Consider the following 12,998-nt stretch of genomic DNA (forward strand, 5'->3'; position numbering starts at 1 on the left):
GGGCTATTTTATTTCATGTTTTTTTTTTTTTTTTTTTTTTTTTTTGAGACGGAGTCTCGCTCTGTCGCCCAGGCTGGAGTGCAGTGGCACCATCTCAGCTCACTGCAAGCTCCGCCTCCCGGGTTCACGCCATTCTCCTGCCTCAGCCTCCCGAGTAGCTGGAACTACAGGTGCCTGCCACCATGCCCGGGTAATTTTTTTTTTTTGTATTTTTATTAGAGACGGGGTTTCACTGTGTTGGCCAGGATGGTCTCGATCTCCTGACCTCATGATCTGCCCGCCTCAGCCTCCCAAAGTGCTGGGATTACAGGCGTGAGCCACCACGCCCAGCCTAGTTTATTTCATCTTTACAGTAACTCCGAGACAGGAGCTATCATTTCCCTACTTACACATGAGGAACCTGAGGCTTCATAAGACAGAGTCACTTGTCTGAGGTCACACAAGCCTGGCAGTGGTAGAACCAGGACTGGAACCCAGTGCTATCCAACTTCAGCAACATGCTCTTTTAACTCCACCATGCAGGTGCCAGCCTGGGGAAGGGGGCCAGAGGCACGTCTTGAAAAGAGGAGTCCGGGCGCTGGGAACAGACTTCAGCAACAGCAGGACTTGGTTGAGTGCCCCTGGCTATGAGGCATCTAGCCTGGCACAGCTGGTCTCTTCAGGTCACTCAGATGTTGCTTGGGGCATAAAGAGAGTCCTCCAGTGCCTGGAGAGTCCTGGCCTGGAGCACAGGGAGACCTGGGTTTCCTGCCCACCACCGACCCCTTACGTGAACTGGCAATGTGCAGATGGGCCAGGTGCCTCACATCGTCTTCCCACACTGGAGGGCTCAGCTAGAACTCTGGATTCCATTAGCAGGGAGTTGGGAATCCTGGAATGAGCATTAAACTGGGAGTCAGATGACCACCACCCCCGCCAGCAGAACAAGAGCAAGGGCTTCCCTTTGCTTCCTGAGGGCAAAGTGAGCCCTAGGTAGGTTCAGAGGTCCCACCCAGGACATTCCCTGGGATTCAGCATCCCCAGGAGGAGGCCCTCCTTTCCACTGCCTCGTGTGCACACCCTCCAGTGTGCGTGTGCAGGCACCACTGGGGCCCCCGAGGGCAGAAGAGGGAAGGAAAGGCAGGGTGTGTGTGTGTGTGTGTGTCTATGTGTGTATGCACACACTTTCCCTTGCCCTCCAGTAGACAGGAGTCCAGAGGGCCCTGCCTCACCCTAAGCTGGCTGTGATGTCAGCGGAAACCCAGAGGCAGAGGGCCTCTTCTGACCTCAGCAATGGCCCTACCCTGCCCTGGGTCCCCACCCACACCTGACCCAGCTCAGGCTTCCCAAAGGACTCCCCTCAACACCCCCTGCTTCCCGGGGAAGCCAGAGAGAAGCTGAGAGGAACGGGGCCTTCTGCCTGTCCCTCTCCTGCCCTAGCTGGGCGCGGCCTCCTCATCTGCCAGGGTGTCTGAGTGACGGGTGTGTGGAGGGCAGGGCAGAAGGGATGCCCCCAGGTGCCCCACTCCTCCCTCGCCCGCCAGGAGCTTTCCCCGCCGTTCTCCCAGGATGTTCCATTGCCCTGGCCAGCCCATGCCGCGGGCTCTGTGACTCCGTCTCCCCTGGCAGAGGAGTGGGGTTGCCTCTCCCTGGGCTGGAAGATCTTTATCCTGCCCTGCTGAGTCATGCCGGCTCCTCCCGAGCTCTCCTCCCCTCCTACCCCGCTGTCCTCCCCTCTGTCAGGCTTCTCCCAGCTTTCTCCAGACTGTCTGGGCTCCCGCTCTAGGGGCCCCTGGGGTCAAAGGATGGACACCGCCTTCCCTGGGGCCATCCCAGTGATGGGAGGTCCCATCTCACGGGCCTGCCATTCCAGCACCACTGGGAGAGTGCCTGCTCCGCCTCCACCAGCTGCATGACCCCCACCAAGTCTCTAACCCTCCACACCTCTGTTTTCTCCATGTAAAACTGAATGAGGGACAACTGAGTGAGTATAGGTCAAATTGCTGGCACTTAGATAAATCAATGATGTTTTATTTATTTATTTATTTATTTTTGAGACAGAGTCCAGGCTGGAGTGCAGTGGCATAATCATGGCTCACTGCAGCCTCGACTTCCCAGGCTCAAGAGATCCTCCCACCTCAGCCTCCTGAGTAGCTACAGATGGATATCACCATGCCTGGCTAATTTTTTGTATTTCTTTTTTCTTTTTTTTTTTGAGACAGAGTCTTGCTCTGTTGCCCAGGCTGGAGTGCAATGGTGCGATCTCAGCTCACTGCAACCTCCACCTCCCAGGTTCAAGCGATTCTCCTGCCTCACCTTCCTGAATAGCTGGGATTACAGGTGCCTGCTAATTTTTGTATTTTTAATAGAGACGGAGTTTCATCATGCTGGCCAGGCTGGTCTCGAACTTCTGACCTCAGGTGATCTGCCCGCCTTGGCCTCCCAAAGTGCTGCGATTACAGGCATGAGCCACCACTCCTGGCCAATTTTTTTGTATTTCTTTGTAGAAACAGGGTTTTGCCATGTAGCTCAAGCTGGTCTCAAACTCCTGATATCAAGCAATCTGCCTGCTTCAGCCTCCCAAAGTGCTGGGATTACAGGTGTGAGCCACCTCGCCCAGCCAATAATGTTAAAGAATCTTGTTACCTACCCCTCATACTGTATCCCTCTGTCTTTGCTAATGGTGTCCTCTCTACCCACAATGCAGCTGCCCCTCGTGAGCTCCCCATGGCTACTCATCTAGACCCTTTGTTCTTCTGCCTTCTTCCTGAAGCCTGTCACTGTCATCCCAGCTCTGCTCCCCACCACAGACTTCACTCTCCAGGGCCCTTGCTGCTCTCCACTTTGTGTTATAAGTGCTCTCTAAGGACCCGTCTCATCTCTCTCCTCTTTTGTCCCCAAGAGATTCTTGTAGGACTTCAGTGGGTTGAAGAGGGCTGGAGGTGGGAAGGGTGGAGTCTCATGGCACAGTCAGCTCTGAAGGCATGAGAGAAACCAACCAGTCGTGACCCAGTCCCGTCCTAGGCTTTCAGGTTGTCTAGAAGACATGGGTGGTTTAGGTCTATGAAGAGCTCAACCACTTTCTTTTTTTTTTTTTTGAGACAGAGTCTCTCTCTGTCACCCAGGCTGGAGTCCAGTGGCGTGATCTCGGCTCAATGCAACCTCCCCTTCCCGGGTTCAAGCTATTCTCCCGCCTCAGTCTCCCGAGTAGCTGGGAGGCAGGCACCCACCATCATGCCCGGCTAATTTGAGCTCACCCGCTTTCTAGCACCCACAGCCATCTTTCTGAGGCCCACCTTGTGGTCCTTAACAGAGCACTCTGTACATATTTCCGTTTTAGCCTTTGACTGTTGCAAGATTTCAAAATGAAACAGGAACTTAAGGAGATATACAAAGGGCTATGATGCAGAGAAAGGAGAGGTCAGAAGAGGGAGACGTCGGGAGATTTTGGAGATGCGGCAGGGAGAATTTGAGTGGCAAAAAGTGGGGGGCCACACCTGGCCTGGAACCAGGACAGGAGCTGGGGAGGAGCTGGCATTCAGACCCATGGAATCCCGTCACCTCCCAAAAGCTTTTGGAAGCCCCTGCTATATATGCCTTGCTGAACAGTGTGGACCTACAGAGAAACACAGCCTGCCTGCCAGGGACTCGGGAGCTGGTGGGACAGCGGGCAAGATAACTTCAATACCAACTAGAGATATGGGCGGCCTGCCAGGAGGCTCAGTGCAGACAAGGGCACCTGGAGCAGGCCTCCTCCAGCCTCCAGCTCAGCAGGGAACTTGAGAAAGATCCCTGGATTCTTTAGCATCAGAAAGCCCAGATCTACCACTTATAAGTGACCTGCCTGGGCAACATAGCAAGATCCCCCCTACTTCCCCAAAAAATTAGCCAGGCATGGTGGCACACACCTGTAGTCCTACCTACTTGGGAGGCTGAGGTGACAGGATTGCTTGAGCCCAGGAGTTCAAGGCTGCAGTGAGCTATTGAGCCACTGCACTCCAGCCTGGGTGACAGAGTGAGACCCCATCTCCAAAAAAAAAAAAAAAAAAGTGAGCCTCTTAGCCTCACCAAACCTCCAGGGTTCGGTGAGGCCCAGATGAGATAATAAAGTAAAAGGGCTTTGCAAGCTCCAGAGCTCTAAGGAGCTCTAAGGAGACGGGAGAGACCTCTGATCTCCCCACGGTGTAGGCTATCGCTCCCATTTACTGAGCTCTTCCCAATTCTCTGGCACTGCAGTGAAGCATTTGAATACAGCACACAATCTCACATGGCCCTCCCGAGGCCGGTGCTGTTGTAGTTGCCATTTTACCATGGGTAAACTGAGGCACAGAGTTATATAACTTTTCCAAGTTACACAGGCAGGCAGCCTGGCTCTGGAGCCACCCGGCTCTTAATTAGTAGCCTCCTCCTCACCCTGCCCCTAGTTCCCAAAAATCTCCTCCCTGCCCCCTTCTCCCCAGTAATAAGCCTGTCTCAGCCTGGGAGGATGCCCTCTCTGTCCCCTTCTGTCCCACCCCGCACAACATGAGCACAAAACTGCCCCCACAGAGGCCTGCCCAAGGCGGATCAGCAAGGTCTCTGTTCCCGAAGCTGGGACTGGACACGGTGTCTGTCTCCCTCTGCTGGTCTCTTAGGGGACAGCCCAGCCGGGATGCTTTCCCTGAAGCTGGTGGCACCTTATCTCTCCCCAACAGTGGATGCTGAGTATTGGGGAGGTTGAGGAAAAGGCCAGGGACACAGGTCAGGCTCTAACTTACGGGACTCCACGTTGCCTCTTGGGGTCCATGTTACCAGAAGCCTGCCTCTAACAGGAGTGCAAAGGGGGGTCCTAGGGAGACCGGGCCACCTCCCTGATGCCTGCCCTGGGGGACGGGCCTCAAACAGCCTCCTTCCCCTTCTAACCCATGAATGGAGCCATCATCCATGGATGTATCTAAATCTTTTGTGAAGCTGTTTCTATTTCCAGCTGAGACGACATCTTGGGATAATGAGTTCCATCAGCGTCCTCCCCTGCTGGGTGAAGCACACTGCCTTTTATTTGTCCTAAACTTAACTCACTTGCGCTCCAAGGGGGCCTGTAATTCCAGTGTGCCAGGTTTTGGTGAACAAGCCTGAACTTCTCCATTCCCATCCTCACTGTGGGTTTAAAAAAATTCATCCTGGCCGGGCGCGGTGGCTCACGCCTGTAATCCCAGCACTTTGGGAGGCCGAGGCGGGCGGATCACGAGGTCAGGAGATCGAGACCATCCTGGCTAACACGATGAAACCCCCGTCTCTACTAAAAATACAAAAAATTAGCCGGGTGTGGTGGCGGGCGCCTGTAGTCCCAGCTACTCGGGAGGCTCAGGCAGGAGAATGGCATGAACCTGGGAGGCGGAGCTGACAGTGAGCCGAGATCGCGCCACTGCACTCCAGCCTGGGCGACAGAGTGAGACTCTGTCTGAAAAAAAAAAAATTTCATCCCATCTCCCCTCCACCTCCAGCCCTGCAGACTCAAAAGACCTGGTTCCTCATCTGCGCACAGTGCCTGGCAGTGTGGGCACATCCATTATCTCATGCCAGGCTCCAGCAGCTTGGGAGGAAGGCAAGGGCTCACATTCTCCTCTCGAGGCAGAGGACATGGAGGGCCCAGAATCATGGGGCCAGCACGTGGTGCCGCTGGAGGCAGCAGTAGCAGCAGCCTCTCTCCAGAGCCTCTTCCCCATGGGCTGACTCTTCTGACCTTAACCAAGAGTCTTCTTTTTTTTTTTTGAGATGGAATCTTGCCCTGTTGCCCAGGCTGGAGTGCAGTGGAGGGATCTCTGCTCACTGCAGCCTCCATCTTCCAGGTTAAAGTGATTCTCCTGGCTGGGCGCAGTGGCTCACGCCTGTAATCCCAGCACCTTGGGAGGCTGAGGCGGGTGGATCATGAGGTCAGGAGATCGAGACCATCCTGGCTAACACAGTGAAACCCCATCTCTACTAAAAATACAAAAAGTTTGCTGGGCGTGGTGGTGGGCGCCTGTAGTCACAGCTACTTGGGAGGCTGAGGCAGGAGAATGGCGTGAACCTGGGAGGTGGAGCTGACAGTGAGCCGAGATCGCGCCACTGCCCTCCAGCCTGGGTGACAGAGCGAGACTCTGTCTCAAAAAAAAAAAAAAAAAAAAAAGTGATTCTCCTGCCTCAGCCTCCTGAGTAGCTGGAATTACAGGTGTGTGCCACCATGCTCTGCTAATTTTTGTATTTTTTTTTAGTAGAGAAGGGGTTTCACCATGTTGGCCAGGCTGGTCTTCAACTCCTGACCTCAAGCAATCTGCCTACCTTGGCCTCCCAAAGTGCTGGGATTACAGGTGTGAGCCACCGTGCCTGGCCAAGAGTCTTCTGAATATTTGCCAGTTTCTGGACAGCAGGCCTTTTCTCTGTAATGTTTCCTTGCGAGACTTTCCTCCTGGGCTCCTTGTGTAGATTCACCCTAGCTTTGTCCAAGCTGATGGTTTGTTTTGTCTCCAGTCCCGGCCCAAGGATACTGTAAGGATGACTCGAGCTGGAGGGGCAGGACGCAGCAATCATAGTCGCAGCGGTGCTAACAGCAGATTCTAAGAGCTGCGTAAATATTAAGTTACTCCTCACAACAGCCCTTTGAGGTGGAAACAGGCTTGGAGAACATAAGCAACTTGTCCATTTTTGCACAACCTGTTAAGTGATGGAGACTGCGGCTAGGCTGGATTCAGACCTACACGGGCTGGCATCCACAACTGCATTCTCAACCTCAACAGACAATCGTGGGTTCAAGTCCCGAAACCTCTCTGAATTCCGTACACTTCAGTCATTCAGCACAGACTTATTACACCACTGCTGTGTGCCAAACATCATTCTGATTTCTGGGAGAAATGCCAGGGAACAAGAAAGGCAGGGGCAGAGCTTGGCTGGGGGGCTGGCAGCACTTGGAATGCCACAAACTCATTACAAGCAGGGCAGATGCCCTGCCAGCTCAGAGCTGCCTTGCCTGCCTGGTTACCCCACAGTAACCATACAAATGCCAGTCCCTGTGTGTGCATGATGAGATGAAAACAAGCCAGAGTAAACTCCTGAACCCTAAACTCCTCTACTCCTCTGCCCCTTCTGACTTTTAGTTACCCTGATCTGGAAAAACGCCAGCCATGAGTAATACTGTCTGTGCTCCTTTGTCTGTAAGGAGGGCTGCATGGGGAATCCCATCGTGGGACAGAGCAGTGCCTGGCAAATGAGCCCCACCAATGGCTTCTCAGCAACTGTGCTTTCCTGGCCAACCCGTGCTCTAACCTCACCCCTCTCAGACTGTTTCATCCTCCAGGAAGCTCTCCCTCATGCTCCTGACCAGGTCTTCCCAAGGACATATTCGCAGAGCCCACGTCATCATCATTCCTGATCCTTCTCAAAGGTGTAATTTCATATTTACCTTGATGATTCTTTGGCTAATCTCAGTCTTCCCCCACTAGACCCCCGTCCTCCCCAGCTCAGGAGACCGGACTCTGCAGAAGGTACCAACCACCCACACTTCTGCTCAGAGACTTGGCACTGGCAATTCCCTCTACCACAGCACTCCTTCCCGGACATCTGCGCTGTCCACTCCCTTGCCTCCTGCAAGTCTTTGCTCAAATGGCGACTTCTCAGTGAGGCCAACCTGGCTGTGCTAGTTAGAATCGAAGCCCTTCTCCCCTGACACTCCTCTCTCCCTCTCTGGGTTTTCTTTTTTTTCATAACACCCACCATGTTCTTGCATACTATAGGGTTTCACTCTGTCGCCCAGGCTGGAGTGCAGTGGTACGATCGCAGCTCACTGCAGCCTCTGCCTCCCAGGTTCAAGGGATCCTCTCATCTCAGCCTCCTGAATAGCTGGGACTACAGGCATGTGCCACCATGCCTAGCTAATTTTTGTATTTTTGGTAGAAACCATGTTGCCTAGGCTGGTCTCGAACTCCTGGACTCAAGCGATCTGCCCACACTGGCCTCCCAAAAGTGCTGGGATTACAGGTGTGAGCCACCGCATCCGGCCAGGATTTTTGTCCTGTGCTGTCTTTCCCATAGTTAAAAAAGTGCATCCAGGATATGTTGAATGAATATATGTTGAATGAATGAGTGAGCATTAGGGTCTCAAGCTTCCATTCCATATCTGCCCCCCAACACATTCACACATACTTACATGCCCACCTGCTTATACGAGGCCACTGCTAATGGGGGTATGCCAAAGACCAAAAATTTGGTGTTTTAAAATTGTTTTTTATTTTCTTCATTATAGAGACAGGGTCTCACTATGTTGCCCAGGCTCATCTCTAACTCCTGGGTTCAAGCAATCCTCCCTCCTCAGCCTCCCAAAATGCTGAGATTACAGGTATGAGCCATCATACCCAGCTAAAAATTTGGTGTTTGAAAGAATCCTGGCTAAAAAATTAGCTGGGCGTGGTGGCATGCACCTGTAGTCCCAGCTACTCGGGAAGCTGAGGTAGGAGGATCATTGAGCCCAGGAGGCTGAGGCTGCAGTGAGCCAGGATCATGCCACTGCACTCCAGCCCAGGTGACAGAATAAGGCCCTGTCTTCAAAAAAAAAAGCTCCTGAAAGAGCATCTCATTGAATGGCCCTCATTTTATTCAGGAAAAAACTGAGGCTCAGACAAGGGCCTGATGCCATCTGAGTAGGGCTGAAGCTGCATCCAGGTCCTTGACTTTCAGCACAGACCCCAGGTCCTCTTGGGGTTCCCGTACCTATCTCTCACCCACACACAGGGTTCCTGGTCGCTCCTAGCTCCTGGTATCCCCCTGTGTGCCCCCCTTTCTGCACCTGAAGTGGGTTACCGGATATGCCAAACGCAGGCCTGGAAGGGATCCTTGGCTCAGATTGGAAAGCTACCTTCCAGCCCCACAGCCCAGGGGCCAGAGGGTCGGGGGAGGCAGGACAGCTTCTCCCCCAAGCTGGGGTGGATGAGGGGCATAGGGGAGCCTCGGGGCCCCTTCAGGATCACAGCATGTCAAGGTTGGAAGGGACCTCAGTGAGTACCTCCTACTCTCCCCAGCCCCCACCATCACATCATACAGATGAGGAAGCAGCCGAGACAGGGAGGGATTTGCACAAATCACACAGGGGGGCAGGGACGTATCCTACCACAGCTCCCGACCTCCCGCTCTAGGCTTCTTGCTGTTCTAAGCCCTTCAGAAAGTTCCAACGAGTTCTGACTTTTGGCAAGGGGGTGGGAGGGTGACTGAAAAATACTCAATACGAGTCGAAAGAGTGTATGTCAGCTGGGGGCAGTGGCTCACACCTGCCCCTGGCTGATATAAAGGGCAGACATGGTTCCTGGCCTTGTGAGGTAGACACACTAGTGGAGAAGACAGATATGAAACATATGAAAAAAAGCTTATGTGTCCCTTCTCTTCTGCCTAGGGTCCTCAAGGTCATAGAACCCCATAACCCCATTAGGTGTCAGGGGCAGAAACAGGACTGTGTGAAGATTCACAGCCTCCCCCTCCCTTGCCTTCACGGAGCTTCGGCATCTACCCTTATTCCAGGCGGCTGCTCAGGTAATGAGTACGAGGCAGAGGTGGGAAGGCTGTCCTGGTTTACACGTGGTGGGGGAGGGGTCCAGAGCGCAGGATGAGGCTGAGAGCATGGGGACAACTGTCAAGCAGGGACAGATGGGACTGTGGGTGGAGGGCTGGAAGTTGGATGTTTCTCTCAGCACTGTGCTAAGAGTGACTTAGAGACATCTCAGCTGCATTTGGCTCACGCTGATTTATTTATTTGTTTGTTTGCTTATTTTTCCATGCCCTTTGTCAACAGGAATGGTTTATAGATATTTATTCATTCATTCATTTTTTGAGACAGAATCTCACTCTGTTGCCCAGGCTGGAGTGCAGTGGCGCGATCTTGGCTCACTGCAACCTCCACCTCCCAGGTTCTAGCAATTCTCCTGCCTCAGCCTCCTGAGTAGCTGGGATTACAGGCACGTGCCACCATGCCTGGCTAATTTTTGTATTATTAGTAGAGATGGGGTTTCACCATGTCGGCCAGGCTGGTCTTAAACTCCTGGCCTCAGGTGATCCACTTGCCCCGGCCTCCCAAAGTGCTGGGATTACAGGCGTGAGCCATAGCGCTCGGCCTATATATATATATTTTTTTTTTTTGAGAAAGGGTCTGGCTCTCTTACCCAGGCTGCAGTGCAGTGGCGCTATCTCAGCTCACTGCAATCTCCACCTCCTGGGCTCAAGTGTTCCACCCGCCTCGGTCACCCACAGTGCTGGGATTAAGCATGAGCCGCCGCGCCCGGCTGGTTTACACATTTTTAAATGTAACACCTATTTATTCATTATTTACTGAGTGCCAGACCCTGTATGAGGTACATACAGCAACAAACAAAACAGACATGGATGCGGGTGTGGTGGCTCACGCCTGTAATCCTAGCACTTTGGGAGGCTAAGGCAGGAGGATCGCCTGAGCCCAGGAGTTCAACACCAGCCTGGGCAACAGAAGGAGACCTTGTCTCTAACAAACACTTAAAAAATTAGCTGGCTCTAGTGGCATGCGCCAGTAGCCCTAGTTACTCGGGAGGTTGAGGTGGAAGGATCGCTTGAGCCTGGGAAGTTGAGGCTGCAGTGATCCATGATCGTGCCACTACACTCCAGCCTGGGTGACAAAGCAAGAACCCATCTTAACAAACAAAACAAAACAGAACAAACAAAACAAAGCCAAGGCCAGGTGCAGTGGCTCACGCCTGTAATCCCAGCACTTTGGAAGGCTGAGACGGGCAGATCAGTTGAGGTCAGGAGTTTGAGACCAGCCTGGCCAACATGGCAAAACCCCATCTCTAATAAAAATACAAGAATTAGCCGGGCGTGGTGGCACACACCTGTATTCCCAGGTACTTGGGAGGCTGAGGCACAAGAATTGCTTGAACCCCAGAGGCGGAGGTTACAGTGAGCCGAGATCGCGCCACTGCCCTCCAGCCTGGGCGACAGAGCAAGACTCTGTCTTCAGAAAAAACAAAAAACAAAAAAACAAAAAACCAGACATGGTTCCTGCCCTTGTGAGGCAGACACACTAGTGAGGAAGACAGATGTTAAACAGGCAAACACACGCATGAAATAACGTGATAAGTGCTGTGGCTAAAACAGGGTCTAGCTAGAGTGTAATGGGATGCTGGCGGGGGCAGAAAAGACGGCACTGAGCCTGGAGGAAGAGAAGCACCGCCACGTTAGAAGGGGTAAGACGATGCCAAGTGGTGGGGACAGCTAAGAATGTGCTAAAATCCCCAGGTGGAAGAGGAAGTGGAGGGTTCAGGGAGCCCACAGGGTTGGCATGGCTGTGCAGGTGATCAAGGGGAGGCGACAGGTGGAGAAATGGGTGGGGGCGGCTCCTGCAGGTTCAGGGCAGAGTTTGGATTTTATGGCAACCACTGGAGTGTGCAAACACGGGAGAGGCATGACACAACGGACATTTTAGGAGGGTCACTTTGCTGCTGTATGGAGAGTGGCCTGGAGGGGGCAGGGTGGAGGCAGGAGACCACTGAGAGCTGTTACAGTCATCCAGGTGAGAGGATGGTGGCCTAGGCCTTGGAGATGGAAGAGGAGGGCAAAGTTGCCACCTGTTAAGTTGCCACCTGTTTGGGAAGCAGAGTGGTCAGGACTTAACTGAAAGACTGTGTAGGGGTGAGGGCGAGCATGAGGTCAAGGATGACTCCAGCATACTGAGCCGGATGCCCAGGGACAGGGGTACTATTTCCATGGATCCCCCGGGAAGGGGAAGGGAAGAGTAACCTCCTCCCCCAAGGCTCCACGGAAGGGGCAAGGGCTGGTGACGAGGGGAGCAGAAGGGAAGGAGAGGGAGAAACAAAGTGTATGCATGTATCCAAATGTGTACAATTATTATGTATCAATTCAACTCATTTGAAAGTGGGTCTGGAGAGCAAGGGTGGCAGAGATAAATATATCTTCTGCACTACCACAGGACCTGAGGGGCAAGGCACGGGCAGGCCCTGCAGGAATACAGGGATGCCCTGGGCCCTTCCAAGAACTACCAGAGCCTTGGTACTGTGGGGAAGAGTAGGGGTCAGTGAGTTTCTCCAGGACTCCCTTACATTTTACACACGTGGACCCGGAAGCCCAGGGGAAGGGGAAGACCTTCCAGCTGATGCATCCCCACCTGGCACACAGTCTGGTTTTTTTTTTGAGATGGAGTCTTGCTCTGTTGCCAGGCTAGAGTGCAGTGGCGCGATCTCGGCTCACTGCAACCTCCGCTTCCGGGTTCAAGCAATTCTCCTGCCTCAGCCTCCAGAGTAGCTGGGACTACAGGCGCGCGACAACATGCCCGGCTACTTTTTGTACTTTTAGTAGAGACGGGGTTTCACCATGTTGGCCAGAATGGTCCGGATCTCTTGACCTCGTGATCTGCCCGCCTCGGCCTCCCAAAGTGGTAGGATTACAGGCGTAAGCCACCGTACCCGGCCAGTCTGGGGTCTTTTAAAAATACAGACCCGGGGCTGGGCGCGGTGGCCCATGCCTGTAATCCCAGCACTTTGGGAGACCGAGGCGGGCGGATCACTTGAGGTCAGGAGTTCGAGACCAGCCTGGCCAACATGGTGAAACCCGTCTCTACTAAAAGTACAAAAATTAGCCAGGCGTTGTGGCAGGCGCCTGTAATCCCAGCTACTTGGGAGGCTGAGGCAGAAGAATCGCTTGAACCTGGGAGGCGTGATCGTGCCACTGTACTCCAGCCTGGGCGACAGAGCGAGGCTCTATCTCAAAACAAACAAACAAACAAAAAAAACCCACACACACACACAAAACAAAAAACAGGCCGGTGCAGTAGCTCACTCCACTTTGAGAGGCCAAGGCGGAAAGACAGCTTGAACCCCACAGTTGAGACCGGCCTGGGCAACATGGCAAGACTCCGTCTCTACCAAAAAAAAAAAAAAAAAAAAAAAAGGCCGGGCGTGGTGGGTGTGCCTGTGGTCCCAGATACTCAGGAGACTGAGATGGGAGGATCCCTTGAGCCCAGGAGTTCCAGGCGG

At 53.4% G+C, this 12,998-nt stretch overlaps 1 protein-coding gene across 5 annotated transcripts in view; it reads left to right on the forward strand.

Annotated features, from left to right (window-relative positions):
* Window positions 1-12,998, forward strand: part of RAD9A (RAD9 checkpoint clamp component A) — an 82,047-nt gene that overhangs the window by 61,779 nt on the left and 7,270 nt on the right. For 4 of the 5 annotated variants that reach the window (XM_014346867.5, XM_024930677.4, XM_034933150.3 and 1 more), the window contains exon 3: window positions 9,377-9,513. The gene's annotated coding sequence lies outside the window, so the exon portion shown is untranslated. Of the gene's footprint in view, window positions 1-4,640; window positions 7,379-9,376; window positions 9,514-12,998 lie in introns of those variants that run through there. The other variant, XM_003828717.7, reaches the window with a different exon arrangement.

Source organism: Pan paniscus, chromosome 9 (genome assembly GCF_029289425.2).
Source record: "Pan paniscus chromosome 9, NHGRI_mPanPan1-v2.0_pri, whole genome shotgun sequence".
Classification (NCBI taxonomy): Eukaryota; Metazoa; Chordata; class Mammalia; order Primates; family Hominidae; genus Pan; species Pan paniscus.